Source organism: Ovis aries, chromosome 2 (genome assembly GCF_016772045.2).
Source record: "Ovis aries strain OAR_USU_Benz2616 breed Rambouillet chromosome 2, ARS-UI_Ramb_v3.0, whole genome shotgun sequence".
NCBI lineage: Eukaryota > Metazoa > Chordata > Mammalia > Artiodactyla > Bovidae > Ovis > Ovis aries.
In genome coordinates, this window is record NC_056055.1 from 160,063,411 (window position 1) to 160,086,670 (window position 23,260).

The 23,260-nt window shown below is 40.1% G+C and overlaps 1 protein-coding gene across 3 annotated transcripts in view; it reads right to left on the reverse strand.

Annotated features, from left to right (window-relative positions):
• Positions 1–23,260, reverse strand: part of LYPD6 (LY6/PLAUR domain containing 6) — a 143,077-nt gene that overhangs the window by 108,643 nt on the left and 11,174 nt on the right. Inside the window, exon 2 of one of the 3 annotated variants that reach the window (XM_042243910.2) lies at positions 17,799–17,889. The exons of the other annotated variants lie outside the window; for them this stretch is intronic. The gene's annotated coding sequence lies outside the window, so the exon portion shown is untranslated. The remainder of the gene's footprint in view (positions 1–17,798; positions 17,890–23,260) is intronic. 3 annotated transcript variants of the gene reach the window in all.

The window sequence follows — 23,260 nt, forward strand, 5'->3', positions numbered from 1 at the left end:
ACCTCCACTAGCTTTGTTCATAGTGATGCTTCCTAAGGCCCACTTGACTTCACATTCCAGGATGTCTGGCTCTAGGTGAGTGATCATGCCATCATGATCATCTGGGTCATGAAGATCTTTTTTGTATAGTTCTTCTGTGTATTCTTGCCACCTCTTCTTAATATCTTCTGCTTCTGTTAGGTCCATACTATTTCTGTCCTTTATTGTGCCCATCTTTGCATGAAAATTTCCCTTGATATCTCTAATTTTCTTGAAGAGATCTCTAGTCTTTCCCATTCTATTGTTTTCCTCTATTTCTTTGCACTGATCACTGAGGAAGGCTTTCTTATCTCTCCTTACTATTCTTTGGAACTCTGCATTCAGATGCTCATATCTTTCCTTTTCTCCTTTGCCTTTAGCTTCTTTTCTTTTCATAGCTGTTTGTAAGGCCTCCTCAGACATAGCATTTTGCCTTTTTACATTTCTTTTCCACGGGGATGGTCTTGATCCCTGTCTCCTGTACAATGTCATGAACCTCCATCCAGAGTTCTTCAGGGACTCTGTCTATCAGATCTAATCCCTTGAGTCACTTCCATTGGATAGTCATAAGGGATTTGATTTAGGTCATACCTGAATGGTCTAGTGGTTTTCCTACTTTCTTCAATTTAAGTTTGAATTTGGCAATAAGGAGTTCATGATCTGAGCTACAGTCAGCTCCCTGTCTTGTTTTTGCTGATTATACAGAGAGCTTCCCCATCTTTGGCTGCAAAGAATATAATCAATATGATTTTGGTATTGATCATCTGGTGATGTCCATGTGTAGAGTCTTCTATTATGTTGTTGCAAGTGGGTTTGCTATGACCAGTGTGTTCTCTGGCAAAAGTCTGTTAGTCTTTGCCCTGCTTCATTCTGTACTCCAAGGCCAATTGTCTGTTACTCCAGGTTTTTTCTTGAATTCCTACTTTTGCATTCCAGTCTGCTATTATGAAAAGGACATTTTTTTTGGGTGTTAGTTCTAGAAGGCCTTGTAGGTCTTCACAGAACCGTTCAACTTCAGCTTCTTCAGCGTTACTGGGTGGGGCATAGACTTGGATTACTGTGATACTGAATGGTTTGCCTTGGAAATGAACAGACACCATTCTATCATTTTTGAGATTGCATCCATGTACTGCATTTCAGACTCTTTTGTTGACTATGATGGCTACTCCATTTCTTCCAAGGGATTCTTGCCCACAGTAGTAGTAAAATGGTCATCTGAGTTAAATTCACCCATTCCAGTCCATTTTAGTTCTCTGATTCCTAAAACGTCAGTGTTCACTCTTACCATCTCCTGTTTGACTACTTCCAATTTGCCTTGATTTATGGAACTAACATTCCAGGTTCCTATGCAATATTGCTCTTTAGAGCATTAGACTTTACTTCCATCACCAGTCACATCCACAACTGGGTATTGTTTTTGCTTTGGCTCTGTCTCTTCAGTCTTTCTGGAGTTAGTTCTCCACTGATCTCCAGTAGCATACTGGGCACCTACCGACCTGGGGAGTTCACCTTTCAGTGTCCTATCTTTTGCCTTTTCATACTGTTCATGGGGTTCTCAAGGCAAGAATACTGAAGTGGTTTGCCATTCCCTTCTCCAGTGGTTTGCCATTCCCTTCTCTTACTTTGCTGCAAACATCGATTGTTAGAGTTTGGTTACACCCCCATGGGCATATGAGTCCTTTGCTCAGTATCACAACTAAAAGTGAAATTTCCTCTAAAAACAAGCTTTAATGTTCTAAAAGCTGAGGCTAAAGAAGTCCCAGAAGACACTGTGTAAAATGAAGAGGAGGGAAAAAAAAAAAGGAAACCAGGTTAAAACTTGTAAAGGGGCTCTGGAGAAAACAGCAGGCTCCATTGGTTTATTTAACCTTTAAATCTTATTACATTTTTTACATGCATGTTACCATTCATGGCTCATTTACTTTTATTCATACTTCTATAAATAGGCACTCTATGAATCCTGATAAATGACTTAAAATCTTGTTGGACTTCAATAAAGAAATTAGCATGTTAATCTTGAAGATTCTACCAATAGAAATAAATGAAGGCTGATTTTCTGCCAACCTCTACTCCCTGCAAGTTACTCCTCCCTCCCCGATGCCTGGTCCCTCCCTGCCATCCTTGTTCTTTTCTTTGGCTCTGTGTTTGTAAAATTTGGCATCTTCTCAAACCTCTCAGATCTGGCTCTCTTGCAAAAACAAACAGAAGCTACCTGGAGCCCTTGATTCTCACTTACATTCTTGCCAAAGGTCAGAGGATACCAGAGCTGGTGGCAGCCAGTCAAGCCCAACATGGGACAGTCTTTATCTACAAATACAGTGTTTTCCTATCTCTGAACATGCCAGCATTTATTTCTCTGACATTATAAATGGGAACATATGTGCGTGCATGCTCAGTCGTGTCCAACTCTTTGCAATCCATGGACTGCAGCCTGCCAGGCTTCTCTGTCCATGGAAACATAGGTACTTGCCACAAATCTGAAACTAATAAATCTAAAAGCTGAGCCTAGAGCTGGGGCAACAGGTAGACAACAGCCCATTACAAAGCTCCTAAAAAAGTAGGCAGTGGGTTGAAAGGGAAGACATAATCTTACATGACCTACACAGCATCTGGAAAACCAAGACAAGTTTGATATCCAGGTGGTTGGATCACATGGAATGCATATTTAAATCATTAGCAATCCATATGAAAGCACTGCTGCCTTTTAAGTGATTAGTTGGTTTGTAGTTTTCTAGCTGAAACTCCCATATTTTGGCCACCTGATATGAAGAGCTAACTCATTTGAAAAGACTGATGTTGGGAAAGATTGAAGGCAGGAGGAGAAGGGGACGACAGAGGATGAGATGGTTAGATGCCATCACCAACTCAATGGACATGAGTTTGGGTAAACTCCAGGAGTTGATAATGGACAGGGAGGCCTGGCATGCTGTGGTTCAAGGGGTCACAGGGAGTTGGACGCAGCTGAGCTGAACTGAACTGAAACAGACTTTGGTAAAGAGTAATATCAGTTTAATATATGCCCCTAACAGTCGGACACGACTTAGTGACTAAACCACCATTACCAAAAACACACATATGCCAGTTCCATCTGTAAGTTCCACCTCTTCCTTGACAGTCAGGGTTAAGGTCATCTAAGTTAGTTTGTCCATTAACAGTATTTTTGGGCCAACAAGAAGATGAGAATTGGTTTCTAGGAGGCAAAAACAGATTTTACATATAACGATAGGTAATGGCCCTCCAAAATTTAATCCTACTTGATAAGATCTTATTCCTTAGTATTTAATTTCTCTCATTAGAAAAAATTTAAATTATTTTTCCCCTTGGTGAGGGAAAAATAATGAAAAAAGAAGCTGAGAAACACTACTCTAGATGCTTAGAATTGTAGATGATCACACAGGCAAGAAAATGAGCAAAGGACAGCACGGTGAAACATGCAGACACTAAATAAAGTAACCTAAAGCAACCCAATAACTGGATCCTGGCATAAACTAGAATCCAGTCCGGCTCCAGTTGTGGAGCAGAACTAGAGAAATCCCAAAGGCAGGTTATGATACAGCATTAGAAACTCTGAGCTTGAAGTCAGAAGACCTGTGTTGAGTCAGCACCTAACACATGATCACTACTTCTGTGACCTTAGAGAAAAGTTACTTATTAACTGTGGTCTTTCTCCTTTTCTGTAAAAAGAAAAAAATGCCAGAATCAAAAGGTAATTGCAGTAGTTAAAAGAGATCATATTGGTGAAGCACTTTGCAAACAAGAAACTGCCGCTCAGGTGAAAGGTAACACCACCTGACAGAAGTATTTGAGTATTGGAAAGCTCTGTGTGGGCAGGGGATTATATTACTAAGCCCATGGTTGAGACTACTATGAATTACTGCTTCAAGATGATGTTAGACTGAGTGTGAAGGGGCTGCTTACAGGAATACCGTGTCCTATGTAAATAAAACAGCAATGACCCAATGAAATTGATTTATTTTAAGGGGATAGGAAGAGACATTCAGATCATAGAGAAGTGATGAGAGAAAATCTCCTTTCTTATCTTTTTCCATCAACCAAACCAGTGGTTCTCAGCCTAGCTACACTTCAAATCACCTGGGGCACTTCTGAAAACTTTTCAAAAATGTCTGAACCTGGCAGATTGTATGAACTCTATAAATATTTATTGAGTAAGTGAGCACTGGCAAACTTGCAGTGAGATAAGCATTCTCATACACTACTAGTGGGAATGTAAATTAATACAGTTTTTAAAGAAAGCAATCTGTTAATATGTACCAATTATTTTTTCATTTTGTTTGGTTTTTACTTTGCTTTTGTTTTAAAGTTCATCCCCTTGGTTGACTAATTCTACATCTAAGAATACATCCCAAGGAAATAATTTTGTTCCAATAGAGGAACAAAAATGTACACTTAAGGATGCCTATCACACTATCATTTTATGTTGGGATATTACCCCGTTCAGTATAGCTGGAATTGCCTTAAATGTGTATCAAACACGTCAGCTCTGTAGACCATACACTATGGGTGGTTAAACAAAAGAAACAATAAATCATTAAAAAAGTGCTCCTTCTTAGACAGGTATCATCTCAATCCCAACCAGACATCCTGCAGCTCATCAGTATTTTAAAAAGTTGAGAACCTGCCAATCGGTTTAAGTCTGGGTAGGTCACATCTTAGCCTTCCATTGTCCTGATGATCTCAACTAACCTCAAAACCAAATGGCAGACAATGAGCAATCAAAGCACCATAAAAAAAAGTAATCTTGTAGGCAAAGGCAGGACAGGCAGAAAAACACAATCACATTCACCTCACTGGTTTCTTTGTAAACTGCTGATCTCCTTGAGTTAGGATTTGCAATTCAGCCCCAGCCTAGGATTCTCCACCACAAATGACAAGCATCCTCAGTGGATTCATTGCCCCGTTATTCCTGCAATTCGGGAGACCTGGGTTCAATCCCTGGGTTGGGAAGATCCCCTGGAGAAGGGAAAGGCTACCCACTCCAGTATTCTGGCCTGGAGAATTCCACAGACTGTATAGTCTATGAGGTCACAAAGAGTCGGACACAACTGAGCAACTTTCACTTTCACTATCCCAAAGAACTCCACTGAAAAGCTGCTGAACTCACCAAGCAAGCCTTCACCAGCCCTACCCTCCGGCAGGCTATACGATACCAATATTCCTTCAGGAGCGCGATGAGGATTCATTTTTTTAAAAAAAAGCTCTATGCCAGAGATTAAATTGTGAGCTCAAGGTTTTTAGTATCAATGATCCAAAATATAAGAATGATTACTCAGAGGCAAACGGGTATTTTTATTTTTATCAAATGTGTTCATCGAGTAGGTTAAGCACATACTCATCAAATGAGTCAGATATCATAGCTAATGAGCCATGTAACCCTAGTCTACGAGAAGGTGGACAATATACAGACAACAAAATATGTAATGATAAACAGCATACCTGTGTGCTTGATACATCTCACAGCACTTTCACAAATTTATTATCTCTTCGTTCTGGAGGTATAAAGTCTGAACCAGGTCTCACTGAGCTAAAATCAAGGGTGAGCAGAGTTGTGTTTTTTCTGGAGGCTCTAAGAAAGAATCCTTGCCTTTTTTAGCTTCTAGGAGCCACCTGCATTCCTTGATTGGTGGCCCCTTCCTCCATCTTCAAAGTACATCATTTCAACCTCTGCTTCTATTAATTATCTCTGGTCTCCTCCGCTTGCTCATCACACCACATTCTCTGCCCCGACCCTTCTGCTTCCTTCTTATAAGGACCCTGTGATTACAGTGGGTCCACCAAGACTATCAGGACAATCACTCATCTCAGGATCCTTAATCACATCTACAGAATCTCTTTTGCCATGGAAGGTAACACTCACAGGCTCCAGGGATTAAGATGTGGACATTTTGGAGGGATCACTATTTAGTCTGCTGCGGGTGCCAATGAATCCGATACAATTGCTGAGCTCAAGGAGTTCCCAGGCTATTGAATAAAACTTATTTTTAAAAAATATTGATAAGGCATATTTTTTAAAAAGAAAATGAATTCTAGCGCTCATCAAACACCACCACCCATTAACAGAGGACGGATCCATGTATCTGAACCAAGAAAGGAAGAGAGGGCCTCATGAGAGTGACACAGAGAATCAGGCATCAGTATGTGCTTAAACTTGTGGTTAAGAGCATCCCAGGAAAGCACATGAAAAAGTTAGGAATATTGAACAGGCTGGTGTGATTAGAGCCTGGGAGACAAAAGGTGGAGAAAATGACAGAAGGAAATGTTGAAGAGAGACACTAAGGTCATATCATAGAGGACCACAGTGAAAGAGAGGGCCTTTACGGAATTAAAAGACACTGAAAGCTGTTGAACCCATCACTCAGATATGTGTTTACAAAAAACACTCTGCAGGCAGTGAGGAGAGTGAATCGCAGAAGGCAGACCAAGCTTACAAGCTCCTTGAATTGTCCTGAGAAGAAAAGAAGAAAGATTCAATCAAGGAAGCAATACAGGAAATGAAAGTAAAGTGGATTTCAGACACATTTCCAAAGTGAAATCAACAGGACCAAGTGAATACAAGATGGAGACAAAAGAGATGCTGAAATGACTAGCTCAGGCAGCTGGTGGATGTTGAAGCCAATAAATGGTCAAAAAAACAAAAAAAAACAGAAAGAGGGAGGTTAATGGAGGGATGTGTTTCAGATGCACTGATTAGACCCTTTATGAAGGGGTAACTCTGAATGTTTACTGAAAATGGAAAGCAAGCAAATACAACATCAACGTGTCTGAGAGACTGAAAAGATCTGACATTTGGAGTCAGAGGACCTGGGCTCTGGTCCTTTCCCCATATTTATCAGTTCTATGAGTTTGGATAAGTTGCTCAAACTCTCAGGACCTTGGTTTCCCTCTTAACAAAGTGAGAGGTGAGGGTATTAGATAATCATTCAATTTCCTTCTCATTCTAACTTACACAGGTCTAACATCTGAGTCATTATTTTCTTCTCAAACACTTCTCCCAGTTACTCGATATTAGCCACTAAAAGAGACTCTGATGGATTCTGATTTTTAAAAAGAAAATGGCTAGAGCTTGAAAGGGGAGGACAAGGGCACTAACAACCACTGCAGGCCTACTATGTGCAAGGTACTGTGTCTGCCATACTCTCCCCACACTGCTTCTCCCATAGGAATCCTAGAAATGAACTGTATCATGAAAATCAAAGACGGGAAACTAAATAATAGCTTCTACTTTCTGTTCCACCTTCATTTTTATATTCTTTCCCCAAAATATTCCTTTCCTGTTAGTCTTTAAAATGTGTTTGTGCCAACAGGGCAAAAATGTATTTCTTATTGGATATTGACACAATGGAGTATTACTCAGTCGTTAAAAAGAATTCATTTGAATCAGTTCTGATGAGATGGATGAAACTGGAGCCAATTATACAGAGTGAAGTAAGCCAGAAAGAAAAACACCAATACAGTATACTAACACATATATATGGAATTTAGAAAGATGGCAATGACGACCCTGTATGCAAGACAGGAAAAAAGACACAGCTGTGTATAACGGACTTTTGGACTCAGAGGGAGAGGGAGAGGGTGGGATGATTTGGGAGAATGGCATTCTAACATGTATACTATCATGTAAGAATTGAATCACCAGTCTATGTCTGACGCAGGATACAGCATGCTTGGGGCTGGTGCATGGGGATGACCCACAGAGATGTTATGGGGAGGGAGGTGGGAGGGGGGTTCATGTTTGGGAACACATGTAAGAATTAAATATTTTAAAATTAAAAAAATTAAAAACAGAAAAATTATATGGAGAGCCTAGAGAGGGAGGAGGCAAGTAATTTTTAAAGTCTTTTATTCAAAGAATAATAAATTGAGATAGTACTCTAATGAGGTCACTGGTATTAAAAGGCAAAATAACTTAAAACTATTCAGTGGCTTCTATTGAGTTTAGCTGTAATTCTTAGTGGGGTGGACACAGGGATTTAGCACAGTAATCTTGTGGGTTTTTCAAACAATGGATTCACCCTTATTTTCTACCCCACAAAATTATTATACTTCCCCAGGCAGGATGACAGGAGAATTCATGTCCTCTTAAGTTTAGGAACAGGTAACAAAAAGACTGAAAATATTAATATCCATAATTAAATCAATATTCCATAATTGGATACACACAGTATGTTCATATGTGTATATATGCATGTATACATGTGTGTATATACACGTGTATGTATGTGTACACGTGTCCAAATAAGACATATATGTTATATATATTAATATGTATGTAAAACCACTCCCTGGTGAGGCCTCTATCCTACTTTTTCCATGTTCCACTTATAGCCACACATGCCCTTGACCGTAATTTTGTTCAAACATATGACCTCTTTCAGCTGATCGTGCTGCTTTATGCCTGTGTGTTGATCCTTCTTTCTTCCTTCTTGTCCTCCCAGGGCAGATGGCCCCCTTCAGTTGTCATCTTCTAATTAAGTCTTCCCTGATCTTCACCACTCCCTCCTTTGCGTTCCACCTTCTCTCAAGTCTATAATTCTTTACTGGAAGTTTGTTATTCGTCCATATCTCCCTAATTTTAAGTTTTCAGAAGTAAAAAAGGTAGGTACCCAATTGATACTTGTTGATTGAATGGATGGATGCACATGATAACAGAAGAAGAAGAAACATCATGATTTGGTATCTCTAAGGCAAAGATATATTCCTTTCCTTAAAATCCATTTACAGACCCAGAGAACAATTTTGCTTATTTATTATCAATAATTAGAAGTAAGAATGTCCAGAGGTAGTGCTGTTTTTCAAATATAAAATATTTAATGACTTTCAGGGCAAACAATGAACCATGTACATAAAATGGTCAGCAAAACTTGATTATTTTTTTAAACTCTAGTCATTCTGCCATTATGTAAACAAAAAGAGTAGAAATTAAAACTGTGTGTGTGTGTGCGTGTGTGTGTGCGTGCACGCGCGTGCATGCTCAGTCGTGTCTAACGCTTTGTGACCCCATGGACTGTAACCTGCCAGGCTCCTCTGTCCGTGGGATTTTCCAGGCAAGAATATTAGAGTGTGTTGCCTAATATTCCTTCTCCAGGGGATCTTCCTGACTCAGGGATGGAATCTGTGTCTCTTGCATCTCTCGCATTGGCAGGTGAATTCTTTACCACTGTGCTGCCAGGCAAGCCCAGAATTAAGCTATCACCACCTTAAATTTCATGCCACTGTTGGATGGTAATTTGTAATACTAACACAGTGGGACATTTATTTTTGTTCCATCTGTGCTGAAACAGCTACAGCTTTAGCCTTCAGAGATATATTTATGGTCGTTATCAGTCAACAAGCCCAGAGAAGCAGTTCTCAGGGAGTATGATCACCATTGATGGCAGAAATAAAGTGAACATGTTAACATGTGCTGGATGAAACTATTATTAATGTGTTCACCTACAGAGACACCCTGAAGCACACGCAACTGAACCCTGAGAAAGTCAGGGAGCTACATCTAAACCCTCCCTCAATCTTAGGAGACAAGGCAATTTTGAGCAAAAAGTGATTACTCAGGGTCAGTTATAACACAAACATCAGACTGTGATACAGGCACTCAAAGTTAAAGCTCATAAAGCTCCCTTTAGTAGGAGAAAAATCTAATTCAATGGTTAAAATGCCAATCAGGGCAGGATAACTAGGCAGCAGCTGAAAACACAAGATTTAGAAATCAACTGCAACTCCTTTGGGGATGCATTACTGCTGAATGGCTGTCAGAAGCAGAACATAAGTGAGCTGAGGGAGCACCATTAACTTGGGGGAACAAAAGAATGACTCTTATTTAAGTGAACACGCAGAGGATCCCACTAAATTTTTGAAGAGTCACATGTTAAGTGGGTTTAGAAATTTGTCTTAGCCTAAAAAGTATGTGCAAATAAATTCGGATAATGAAAACAAATTAGGAAATATCAGTTCAGTTCAGTTCAATCGCTCAGTCGTGTCCGACTCTTTGCAGCCCCATGAACTGCAGCACGCCAGGCCTCCCTGTCTATCACCAACTCCTGGAGTTCAGGAAATATAGCGAAACCCAAAGTACATTTTCTCTAACATAAACATATGTTATACATACATAAAGAATCAAATGTCTCCTAAGGTAGTCAGGAAATTTTGGACTCATGATTGATCTATTCATCCTGAGAAAACATTTATCCTTTAGAAAAGGACATTATCTCCTGGGCCCAAAGCACACTTCATCATTTGACCTTTTCATCTGCCTTCTGCACTGCCAATTCACTCGCCATTCTGAAAAGGAAGAGGGGCATCACAAGGGAAAAGGCCAGAAGAGACCTGCTCTAAATCACTGACCCAGAAACTCTCCTATGCACCCTATGTCTTGTCCCAGGTTATTCACTAAACCGTGAAAAGCAATCACATGCACGGTAGATGTGACAGGAAAAAGAAGGCATCTGGAAGAGGCCAGTAGTCATGGTTGGGGAGAAAAAGGTGATGTGCCCACAAATGGGGGAAGGAAAACATCTCACGTGGTTCAAGCTTCCCCAGCCTACACTGAGTCTCCTTTTACCAACTGAAAGAAAAGGAGCCACCAATGACAAGTACAATGTGGTTCTACCCAGGGCACAGCTGATTGGTCCAAGTTGACATTCGTCCCAGGCTCCACCAATCAGCTCTCTTCTTCAGGACTACTGATTCTGGGAACAGAGAGCCCACGTGGTGGCATAAACTATGAAATGTATACATCTCAGGAGGGTCTGAGGTCACCTTCTCTGCACCTGGGCTGCAGTAAGAAAGAATCGAAACAAGGTCAGAGAAACCAAGAGATAGGAAGAGAATACTGGATACATTCAAATCCTTGCTGGTGAGACCCAGTTATATAGCCTTGGTCTTCTAGCAGTTTTACTGACTGATTCTTCCTTTAATTAATCCTCCATTTACTCATTTAAGAGAGAGGTGACACAGTCCAACACCATAAAAATGCACTATTAGTTAAGCAGAGTGTCCCAGAGTGCAAAGGCAAATCCTTATAGAGTCCAAAAAGAATAAGGTAGGGGTAAGAAAAAGATCCATTCTGCTCCACACACAAGATAATCCTCAAAAAATAAATTTTTCTAAATTAACTTGAGTAATTTTATTAGTTAATATTAAATATTTGAGTCAAAATTAGATATTCACTGCTTATAAACAAGAATCAAAATATTTGATAAAAATCATAAAAAGATTTAATGCCTGAGTACCTATGATTATAATAGGAGACTTACAGGGATGAGTAGATTGTGAAGCAAAGACCTCTAAGATTCCAAAGCCATCCGAGTGTGCACAAGTCCTTCTCGCTGATTGTGGGATTCTTTAGGAACTGATCACTTGTGTATGTATATATTTACATATATATACATGTAGGTTTATGCTTATCAAGTTTTAGCACCAGAAGTTAAACCCAACATCTCCACTCCCTGATTCAATGCAATCTTGAGATGATGTGAGTTGACTGTGGAACAATTTTGCAGCTCTGAGAAGTTTCCAAAGTTTTTAATTTTCTAAAACTGTATGTGAGACTTTGAGAAAGCATATAAAATGCTAATGTGATATATATTATAGGTAAAAGCAAATAAAATGTTGATGTGATAAGATTGATTAGAAGACAAAGTTTCATGCAAGCAATTAGAATTGACACTGGTAAGCAGATTTAATTCCTGTCATATCAATGAAAACTATGTACCTTCACAAACAGTGACATCATCAAAAATTCATAATGATAGTAACAAGTTTTGATATTTGGAGAGAGAACATTAAGACTCACACTAGTTTTCTTGGGTCACATCTGGGTAGCCTATTCTACTAGTCTGAAACATTTAAAACATCCTGTATTAACATTCAGTATACCTTTGAAAAGATGAAGCCATTTACCAGGATTGAACTTTGTCCCACAGGAAAAAATATAATTAATCTAGGCAACTTTTAATTAAACAAACTCTAGTTCTCTTCAGAACAGAGTTTCAACAGCTACTTCAAAACACACAAATGCCCTACATCTCACTGTCCATGGGTTCTCAAACCTCCCAAATCTGTCAATTCTCAGGGCTCAAGAGCTCCCAAGGCAAACAAATCGTCACTTTCTGAGTAAATGAACGGAAGAAATAATTTTCAGCAGATTCTACCATTATAAAAGCCAACACTGTTCAGAACTTCTTCTCCAGATTCAGCAGATTATTAATACTCCTGAACACCTACTTAATCTTGAAACAGACCAGCTTTTTCATACAGTAAAGTGTCAGTTTCTCTCCCAGCCCCCTTAACCACAAAGTGGAGGGAAAGGATGAGCACAAGTGATTGAGGGATTCACTTCACAGTTTTCCACCAACATAGAGGCATTCCTTAACAAACAAGGGGCAAAGAGGCCAGAGAGAGCCAGCTGTGGCCCCGTCTAGTCTCCTGTTCCTCCAGGTGCTACCTTGCCTTTTCTCTTAAAATGCCATAGGGAAGAAGCGACCCAAAAGGCTTGAGCTGTCAGGAGTAAGCTCCATAGCCACCCACATCACCACCCGCACCTCTCACCTCCCTTAAGCACCAGTGTCATCTGTCCATAGAAATGGGGCACGAAATGAGCGGGGGAGAGAGTGGATCAGGAGGAAAGAAGCCCAGAATCCTCTGTTTGCGTCTTTTGGACACCAGTCCCTACCTAGTTATACCTTCTCATGCCAGACTTCAGGATAGAACTCCTTTTAAAAATAGCCAAACACACTGCTAAATATGAAATTGGTTTTCTGAGTGAAGCTTCCGTGTCCTGCATGGAGGGCAGAACAACCATGCCTGGTTCCTCATTAAGCAAAGATCTTTATCACAAGCCCCACTGCTTTTACCATCATCTGACCGGTGCCAGAAAGTTTTGATTTACAAGCTTTAGAGTCAGGCTTGAAAAGAGCCTTTAAAATGTCTCGAGGAGCAGATTTTCTTTTAATAAGCATATTTAGGTTGTTTTGAGTCAAGTTCAAAATTCAAGTCACATATGAACAATTTTTATGGAGGGGGAGGAGGAACCTGATGTTCAGATTCATTTGCCTCCCATTTGAAGTAATTCATCTTTAAAATTTCTGTGAAAATTCTACAGAGTTGCCCAGAAAACGGCACCAACCATCTGTAAGTAAAAACAAAAGCTCTCTATAGTATATATCACAGGTTCAAAGCACTTTGGCATCGGCAGATTGAACACGTTATTAAAAGAATTTAACTGCAAGAAGAGCCACCATAATTACACAGCAGCTGGTCTAATGTTGACAAAACAACTTTTAAAGGCTTCCAGAAGCCTTAAAGGCTAATCAATTAAAAAGGCATGAATAGTAATGTATATCCTATTCTTAACACCAGGAGCTGCATCTTCTGCCAATACAGTGAGGTTTTCATTTTAGAACAACCATTTCTCGCATTCTACGATTAAACCAAACACGTGAATAAATTCTAAGTTGTGTCTAGGTGAAACTATTATACTTAAAATAAAATAACTCCATAAAACTTGATTATAAACACTGAACTTAATGAGCATTTCCACACGGGCAAGTTCTTATCAAAATGCCAACAGCTCATGCCAGAATTTGTGCTTACTTTACTAAGAGCAGGCAAAAAAAATGGCTCAGTTTACTGTCTACACTGGCCAACAGCACGTTGGAGGCAAAAAGAATGAATGAATGAACAAATGAATGGATGCTGGAATGAGTCTTTTGGCAGCATCCCAGGGACACTGACTTACTCCCCTTGAGATCTGCCCAAGGGGTCATATGGAATGGCCTTCGCTGTCGATCCCTCTGCCGATCCAATCACCTTCTCTCTCAATCCCTTACATTTGGAGAATTAGAAAGGATTTTATGTATCACTGTATCCACCCCTCTTTAGGACCCTCAAACTTTTATACAGGGGCAGACAGCAAATAATCTAGGCTTTGTAGGTCACATGGTCTTGTCACTACTCACCTCTACGGTTACAACATGAATGCAGCCCTGTCCACTTAACCGGCATGGCTGGGTGCTGATAAAAATTTATAAAAGGAGGTAGGGAAAGGATCTGGCCCAAGGTCAGTAATTTGCTGACCCGTGCTCCAGCATCACAAGTCCCCTCTTTCCCAGGTGGTACGGTGATTAAAGAATCCACCTGCCAATGCAGGAAACACAAGAGACACGGGTTCAATCCCAGGGTCGGGAAGATCACTGGAGAAGGAAATGGCAACCCACTCCAGTATTCTTGCCCATAAAATACCACGGACAGAGGAGCCAGGCAGGCTATGCTCCATGGGGTCTCAACGAGTCAGACATGACTGAGCACGGACACACGCATGCATGCTCTCGCAGCAAGGATTTCCTCTTCCCCACTCAAGATGCAGGAAGTCCCTTTGGGAACCCCTTCAGCAAAGAGGACTAATCCGCTCATGTGGCCTCTTCTACTTTCTGAAGTTTTCTCTTCTCTTGACTTAAATGAGTTTCCCCACAACTGGCAGCCACAGTCACATCTTCATCTTCTGCTCAGTTTTCCACTCCTAAATCATTCTCCCTTACCAGAGGGCTCTGCACAAACAGGCCTTCAAAATCATTTAGTTAGAAAATAACCACCGGTTTTGCCTTCTGGAGCCCCAGAGGGGAAGTATGGTACCTCTTCTACCTGATGGCCCTTTATGTCTTTGAGGACAAGTGCAGGGGACAGGCGTTCACTGCCTGACACTCCTCTGGGATCTCTCTCACAGCATGTTTTATTGTTAGTTTTCTTCAGCCATCTACACAGATTTTTCCTCCTCATTTAGATAGCAATTGAAGCATAATCCCTGGAACATAGGCTCCATTTGGTTTTACGAGTAAGAGTGACAGAATGACCACACAAAGACCAATCAAAAAATCTTTTTAAAAACCTTTCTCCACAAATTCAAAAGGGACAGCTCCTCACTGCAGTGGGAAGACTGCTGGTATGTGGAATTCTTCTGAAGTGAGCACTGATTGTTGAGAGGCAAAAGCCCTCCTTCTCCTCTCGTCTACCACCCATCAGGACCCAGGAGTATCATTTTAACGGGGCATGCTTCATAACACCAACATCCCAACTGAGAGTTCTGAGACTGGGCCTACTGGGGTCCTGGTCACACACTCAATCCTTCTTGGCCAACAGTGGCCCTAATTTAGTCATGTTAATATCTTGTGTTCTGTATCCCTCTCCTTAATAATCCCCACCACAGAGTATTACACTATTAATTTAAAAATGAAAGTTTTAAAGAGTCAATTACTGAATGTCTGCTATGTGTTTTCATATAAATAGCAATGGTGTGTATATTGCTCGATATGGAATTTTTTTTAATTTTTATTTTAACTTTATTTTACTTTACAATACTGTATTGGTTTTGTCATACATTGACATGAATCCACCACGGGTGTACATGTGATCCCAAACATGAACCCCCCTCCCACCTCCCTCCCCACAACATCCATCTGGGTCATCCCCGTGCACCAGCCCCAAGCATGCTGTATCCTTCATCGGACATAGACTGGTGATTCAATTCTTACATGATAGTATACATGTTTCAATGCCATTCTCCCAAATCATCCCACCCTCTCCCTCTCCCTCTGAGTCCAAAAGTCCGTTATACACATCTGTGTCTTTTTTGCTGTCTTGCATACAGGGTCATCATTGCCATCTTTCTAAATTCCATATATATGTGTTAGTATACCGTATTGGTGTTTTTCTTTCTGGCTTACTTCACTCTGTATAATTGGCTCCAGTTTCATCCATCTCAACAGAACTGATTCAAATGTATTCTTTTTAACGGCTGAGTAATACTCCATTGTGTATATGTACCACAGCTTTCTTATCCATTCATCTGCTGATGGACATCTAGGTTTCGATATGGAATTTTAAAAAAGGAAGAAAAACCTGGTACAAACTGGACTTCCCTGGTGGCCCAGTGGTTAAGACTCCATACTGCCAGTGCAGAGGGCATGGGTTCAATCCCTAGTCAGGGAAGTAGGATCCCACATGCTACGTGGCATGGCCAAAAGATTAAAATTAATAAATGAAATGAAAATTTTAAAATAAATAAAAGTATTTTAAAATAATAGAAGAAAGAAACTTCCACTGTGTAAAAAAAAGAAATGGTACAGATGACTTATTTACAAAACAGAAATAGAATCACGATGTAGAAAACAAACGTGATTACCAAGGGGTATGGGGGTGGGGGATAAACTGGGAGACTGGGGTTGGCCTATATACACTGTGCTGGTGCTGTGCTTAGTCGCTCAGCATGTCTGACTCTTTGCGACCCCATGGACTACAGCCCACCAGGCTCTTTTCTGTCCATGGGGACACTACTATATATAAAATAGAAAACTAATAAAGGCCTACTGTTATAGCACAGGGAACTCTATTCAATATTCTGTAGTGACCTATATGGGAACCGAATCTTAAAAAGAGTGCATATGTGTATAACTGATTCACTTTGCTATGAAGTAGAAACACATTGTAAATCAACTAGACTCCAATAAAAAAATGTTTTAAAGAAATAAGTTATATATATATATATATTCTATCCATCTTATTCCCAAAAGTATAATATTCATAAAGAATTATTAAAATGATTTCTTAAACAGAAAAAAATAAAAAATAAATTAAAATTAAAATAAAAAATGAAAAAAAAAAAAACCTTAAGAGCACTGCTTATAATTAAGCAACCATCCTCAGGGAAAGAAAGTGGGTCCCCCACAGAACCCCTACTTTCAAATAACTAGTGAGATGATTATCTCACAACATTACTTCTAAATATTACCCCAGGATAATTCTCTTTCATAATCAGTTATAAAATATTTCATGATTTAAATAGGCTATTCTTAATATCACACTTTCTAGTACCAAGGGTCTTTAAGACTATAACAATGACTTATCTCTTCCAGCATCACTCTGCCTTCCTATATTCCTTCTCCCCACTTCCATGAAGGATGGGGAGGAGGTGTGTCATGAAGTCCTGGCCCATTCCAGTCACTAGAGGTTACCACGGGCGCTGTGTCGGGACGAGAAAGATCTGCTTGTGGACCTCGCATCAGGGTGGTGGAGAGGCCCCAGCAAGGACATGGTGGGCACCTGCCCACTCCCCACCATCAACTTGGCTGTGCTGTCCAATTTAGCAGACACTAGCCGCATGTGGCCACTTAAATTTAAGTAGATTAAAATTAAATAAAATTTAAAATTCAATTCCTCAGCTGCATCAGCCACATGTCAGTAACTCAGTAGCTACATGTGGTCAATGCTTCTATACTGACCAGTGCAGACACAGAATATTTCTGTCACCACAGGAGAGACTAGAACATTCTACTGGACAGTGCTCAGTCCACTGAGCTGCTCACTGATCACTACTCTCCAGCCAACACCTGCGTGTGTTAGTTGCTCAGTCATGTCCAACTCTCTGAGACCCCAGGGACTGTAAGCTCTCCAGGCTCCTCTGTCCATGGAATTCTCCAGGCAAGAATATTGGAGTGGGTTGCCATTTCCTTCTCCAGGGATCTTCCTGACCCAGGGACTGAACCTGGGTCTCCCACATTGCCAGAAGATTCTTTACTGTCTGAACCACCAAACACCTAGGAGGCTTCATGAACTGTCACAGTCTGCTGGAGCTCTGCTCTATACCTCCCTGAAATCCAAAGAAAAAGTGAGGATACAGAAATGTCACACCTGGTTATGCCAAACCACTAACACCACACTGTTTTTAAGGCATTCTTTAAGTAAAACGAACAAAGAAATGTATAACTTGCTCTTACCTCAGGGAATTCTGCCAAAGTCCTCAGCTTTCCCAACTTCATGAGAAACTTTAACCCAGAATAAAAATGAGACTTGATCCTCATCTAGATTCTAGTAAAAAGTAGGAGAGGGAACAAGAGGCAAAATTTTTCTCACCATTTGCTCTGAAGTTGGCATCCTTTGCGTTATTTTATTGTCACTTTTGTTTTAATTATCATTTTGCATTAAAAAAGAAGGCAGAGGTCTTTTTTTTTTCCCTTTATAAAACATGACTCCAAAGTTCCAATGAAAGCATTAAAATACTTACAAGCCTTAAATTTATCACCGGGTAAATAAAGTCATTCAATATCTGCCTCTACGTAATGCAGCATACAATTTTTTCCAACTTACTAAAATTGCTAAGATTCAAGAACAAGAGAAAGTTGCTAATTTAAAATTTCCCACACCGTGACTTTGGAGAACATAAAATTATGAGAGGAACTAAATTCAGATTCCAAGCTGCTTTCTGAAAGATGAGCTGACCTCCCGATAGTCTATAAAGTCTGTGAAACATCTGTTTTGATAACATATGTACTTAAAATTCCCCACATGTCAGTTTCAAGTTACTCACAATATAAGGCAGCACCAGCTGCAAGGATAAGGGGAAGAAACTGTTGCTTAAGTGTCAAGAAACGCTCAAGATTTTAATGAGACTCAAGACTCTATCATGCGCATATCGTGGTCCCGGGAAATAGAATGCAGACTGTAAGTCTCACCCCTTCCACTAGTGAGAAAATTCTACCCTGATCTTGTAAGTTTCCCCTTACTACCTTCTCACTAAGGGGCAAGTGTTTAATTCCTTTACCTTTTAACCAAATGCCCTCCCTTCGTTATTTCTAACCCTTCAAATATCATCCATTTGCAAAGACCAGTTGCATTTTCACACTTTCCATGAAAGTTGCTTCATCTCTTCTGGCCCACATACTCCTCACTCCTCTCAGTAGGTATTGCAAAAAAATAAAGGACCTTGTAATGGTCACTTAATTATCCTCATTCTGCCCTGACAGGCCAATCTGATCTCCTCACCCATACAGGTTAGCTCCCATTTCCTGGCTTTTACAGACAGAGTGAAGCCCCCCAATTATATCTTCAGCCCAGATCTCTCTCCTGAACTCACAGTCATATCCCCAACCACCAACTCCCTGTCTCCATGTGGAAGCCTGATAAGCATCTCAAATGTAAGGTCTCTCTGGATGATGGGCTCCTCTTGCAAATCTGCTCCTCCTCAGCTTTCTCATCTCAGTACATGACAACCCTACCCTTTTAGTTCTCTGATCCCAAACCTTGGATCCATCTTTGACTCAGCTTGCTCACTCATGCCCCACACCCTACCTTTCAGTAAATCCTTATCTCCTCCATTCTTTTCAAACAGACAAAGGATGCCCCCTCTCACCACCACCACTGCAACCTCCACTCCATGTTGGATCTAAACCAAAGTCATCTGTATTGTTGCAATAGCCTCCCTCAGCCTTGTCCCCTCCTTCCTAATCATACATTTAATCAGGTCATTCCTTGGTGGAAATTCTGCCAATGGCCCAACTCTCTCAGTCCAAAGAAAGAAAGAAAAGGAGAGAGGGAGGGAGGAAAACATCTTCTAAGACTGCCTGATGGAAGGGATGCACTCTTATGTCTTTGACCTTATACTACTCTCTCCCTGGCTTACTCCACTCCCACCATTGGTCTCTTGCTGTTTTGAGAGCCAGTGACTTCATGATGCCAAAATAGCACCTTTGCATTTCTGCCTGGAAGGCCCTTCCTGCAGAAGTCCCTAAGGCTCTCTCCCTTACCTAGTCCAGATGCTCATGTGACACCTTCTGCGTGGGGCCTCTGGCCACCAAAGTTAAAGTTACCAACTGCCTCCAGCTCACCTCTGACATACTTTGTCCCTCCCTCCACTTTAGTTTCTCCGTATCACTTAGCATCATCTGGCATGCTGCATATTTTCTTATTTATGTCCTTACCTTCTGCCCCAACCCTCTAGAATGTAAGATCTATGAAGACAGGGGTTTTGGGGAGAGATATTTACTGGTTTATCCCCAAAGACTTTTGCTTATTTCACTCACTATTGTGTTTTCCCTGTGAACTCTAATTGGCATGACTTGTTTCTCAAATATTTAGAGACAGAGAGAGAAGACACCCCAAGTTCCATGAAGACAGTTGCCCTATCTTACCCTTTCTATTTATATCTTGGGTAGGGCCCAGAAAAGAAGCACTAGTTGCCTGATCATCACCATGTTTGCACTGGCAAGTATAAAATATTTAGCCATTCAAATTTTTGGACTTGTTAAATGTAGACAGTGTTGCTGTAATAGTAAACGATGTAACTATTTTTAAACAATTTCAACATTATTTAAACTTAAGTTTATAATCTATTCAAGTGTGAACCATTCTCAAAGTCACCAATAAGAGACAGTTTCTTAAGCGCTGTCCCCGAAATGACACAAACACCTGCCCAAAAAAAGATGGGTAAGGGAACCTTAATACTGTCATTTGTTGGGTAAATTACAGCAAATAAAATCAACTTCTATACCAAGCCCCCAACAAGTCATTTGAGTTCTTTTGTCATTAGCTTGATTATTAAAACAAACAGGTGATTTTAATAAATCAACTCTACTGTGCCAAGTGATACTGTTGGTAATGTCCTAGACAAACTGTTAGGGGATTACAGATATTGGAGGAATGCAACAGAGAAACAAGGAGCTTTCCCCCAATCCTGTTTCAAAAGAGAGGGATATATATACCCTCTTGTTTCTTTTCTTTATTGAAGTATAGTTGATGTACAATATATGTTACAGGTGTACAATATAGTGAGTGATTAGTAATTTTTAAAGGTTATACTGCATTATACTGTTATTATAAAATATTGCCTATATTCCCTGTGTTGAACAACATAACCTTGTAGCTTATTTCAGTTCAGTTCAGTTATTCTTAGTTGTGTCCGACTCTTTGCAAGCCCATGGACTGCAGCACACCAGGCCTCCCTGTTCATCACCAATTCCCGGAGTTTACTCAAACTTATGTCCATTGAGTCTGTGATGCCATCCAACCATCTCATCCTCTTTAGTCCCCTTCTCCTCCCGCCTTCAAACTTTCCAAGCATCAGGGTCTTTTTCAGTGAGTCAGCTCTTTACATCAGGTAGCCAAAGTAATGGAGTTTCAGCCTCAGCATCAGTCCTTCCAACGAATATTTAGGACTGATTTCCTTTAGGATGGACTGGTTGGATCTCCTTGCAGTCCAAGGGACTCTCAAGAGTCTTCTCCAACACCACAGTTCAAAACCATCAATTCTTCAGCGTTCAGCCTTCTTCACAGCCCAACTCTCACATCCATACATGACCACCGGAAAAACCATAGCTTTGACTATGCTTATTTATTTTATATAATAGTTTGTACCTCTTCATTACCCACCCCTGTCTTGCCCCTCCCCCATTTCTTCTCTCCACTGGTAATCACTAATATGTTTTCTCTATGAGTCTATTTTCTTTTTAAAAAACTAATCTTTAACAAAGGAGACTTACTAGTCAAGAAGTCTAAAAAGTGCCTAGTCTTTCTACACATCCACAGCACAGACTATATAATATCAACTGTCAAGTACAGACCAAATGCAAACAAGGCTCTTTTTCACAAAAGATGACTCAAACTTTATGCCGAAAGCTTTATGGAAATCAGCATACCTAAACTGACTGAGCATTCCAAAGGGGAAATGCTGTAGCACGCCAAAACAAACCCTTTTCAATGGTTTGAAGACCCTTGGGTTCAGTCCCGCAGAGAGCATCTCATTCCTGTGGGAAAAGACTTGGGTCTCCTCCAAACTTCATTGAGCTGCTGCAGTACAGAACCAACTACATCTGTTCAGTTTGGTGAAACCTGTACAAAACTTTTCAAGTATAATTCTTTTATCTGTGTATCTTCTGAAACAGGAAAATGAACATTACCCAATAATTAGCATTACGTTGGCAGGTTATAAAAAATTTACTTTTAATTGTTAAGGAAAACAGCCTGTAGAGTAGATAATGGTTACATTACTGGCATGACAGTGGTGGCAGTTATAGGACGCACTGCTCATTAACTAATCTGTTTTATTTATTCAGCAAACGCTGAGAGAGTAGGGAGACTCTCTTTAGATATCTGCGGAGCATCTAGTTTGTGCCAGTGCTTGCAATGTGCAATGAACTAAAGTGCTGCTCAAACGTGTAAGGGAAGAGAAAAGTCAGCCTCTAAATATGAGAAAGCTGAACGTAAAAATCTAGGCACAGTGCCACTTGGAATCCTCACTGAGACAACTCAAAAAGGTGAGGAAACACGAGTCTTACGAGTCAAGCCAATATCAAAATATGTATATTATCACTTGGGAAAAGAATAGTTAGAAATTCTTTACCAAATTTCAAATCTCAATTTAGAGTTTAAAAATATAATTAAATGCATACAACGAATTCCAATTCTTTTAACAAGACAAGAAAACCTAAATAGGAATATTGATGTTTCATCAGAGATAAACCTGAATTCAAATAACAGAACATTTGACAAATATTCTTAACATTTTTAAATAAGGGTGGAAGATAGACAATCAAACTTTAGAAATAGTGCCACATGTAAATTTAATTGTAAAAGAGAAATTATTATCCTATTTTGGCTTTTGTATCCTAACATTATCTAATAAACTATTTCTTTAAAAACACAGAAAGAAGACTAAATTCAGAGCCCACTGAAAGCTGTCTGCTGTGGGTTACCTGTAGAGGTTTGGATTGATTCTAATTTCAGAGAATTCACAAAGTGCAATGATGACAAAATGAAAAAAAAAAAAAAAACATTGTGAATCCTTATTACTTCTTTCTAACCCAGAATTAAGTCCTGTTTCCCCCTACTACCCCGACCACTAACAACCTCTGAAAGGTGAGTTACCTTAGCACAAGGATCCAGACCCAGCTATGCTGGACCCTGGACTCCTGCCTCCTCTGCCTCCCCAAATAACCATACCTTTCACCAGCTCCTCATCCAGCAAAGGAGGAATCTGGCAGGAGCCAGATAGAAAGTCCAAGACTGGTGCTGGTGAGGAGAGGTATGCTAGACATTGCCCGTAATCCTGAAGAGAAGGGGAAGGACAGTGCACATTTTATATACCTTCAGTATTCATCATTTCATCTTTATGCTACAACTCTGAGATTAATTGCACTGCTTTGCTCAGAAATGCCTCTGCCAGGATGAACTCTGGGTCTTTTATAAATTATTCCTTTGTGAAATATTATCCCCTCTCTATTAGTAAACATTTCAATATTTTTGTTAGGGTGTGTGTACTGGGGGAATTTGTTATTTGTGTTCTGACTGCCTGTGACTTTATGTCATCTAAAATATACAAGTTTGGGGAAAGTGCATGGCATGCAGGTTTGCACTGTCTCAATGTGATCTTAAAGTAGACGCAGGGATTTTTCTAACAGTACATTTT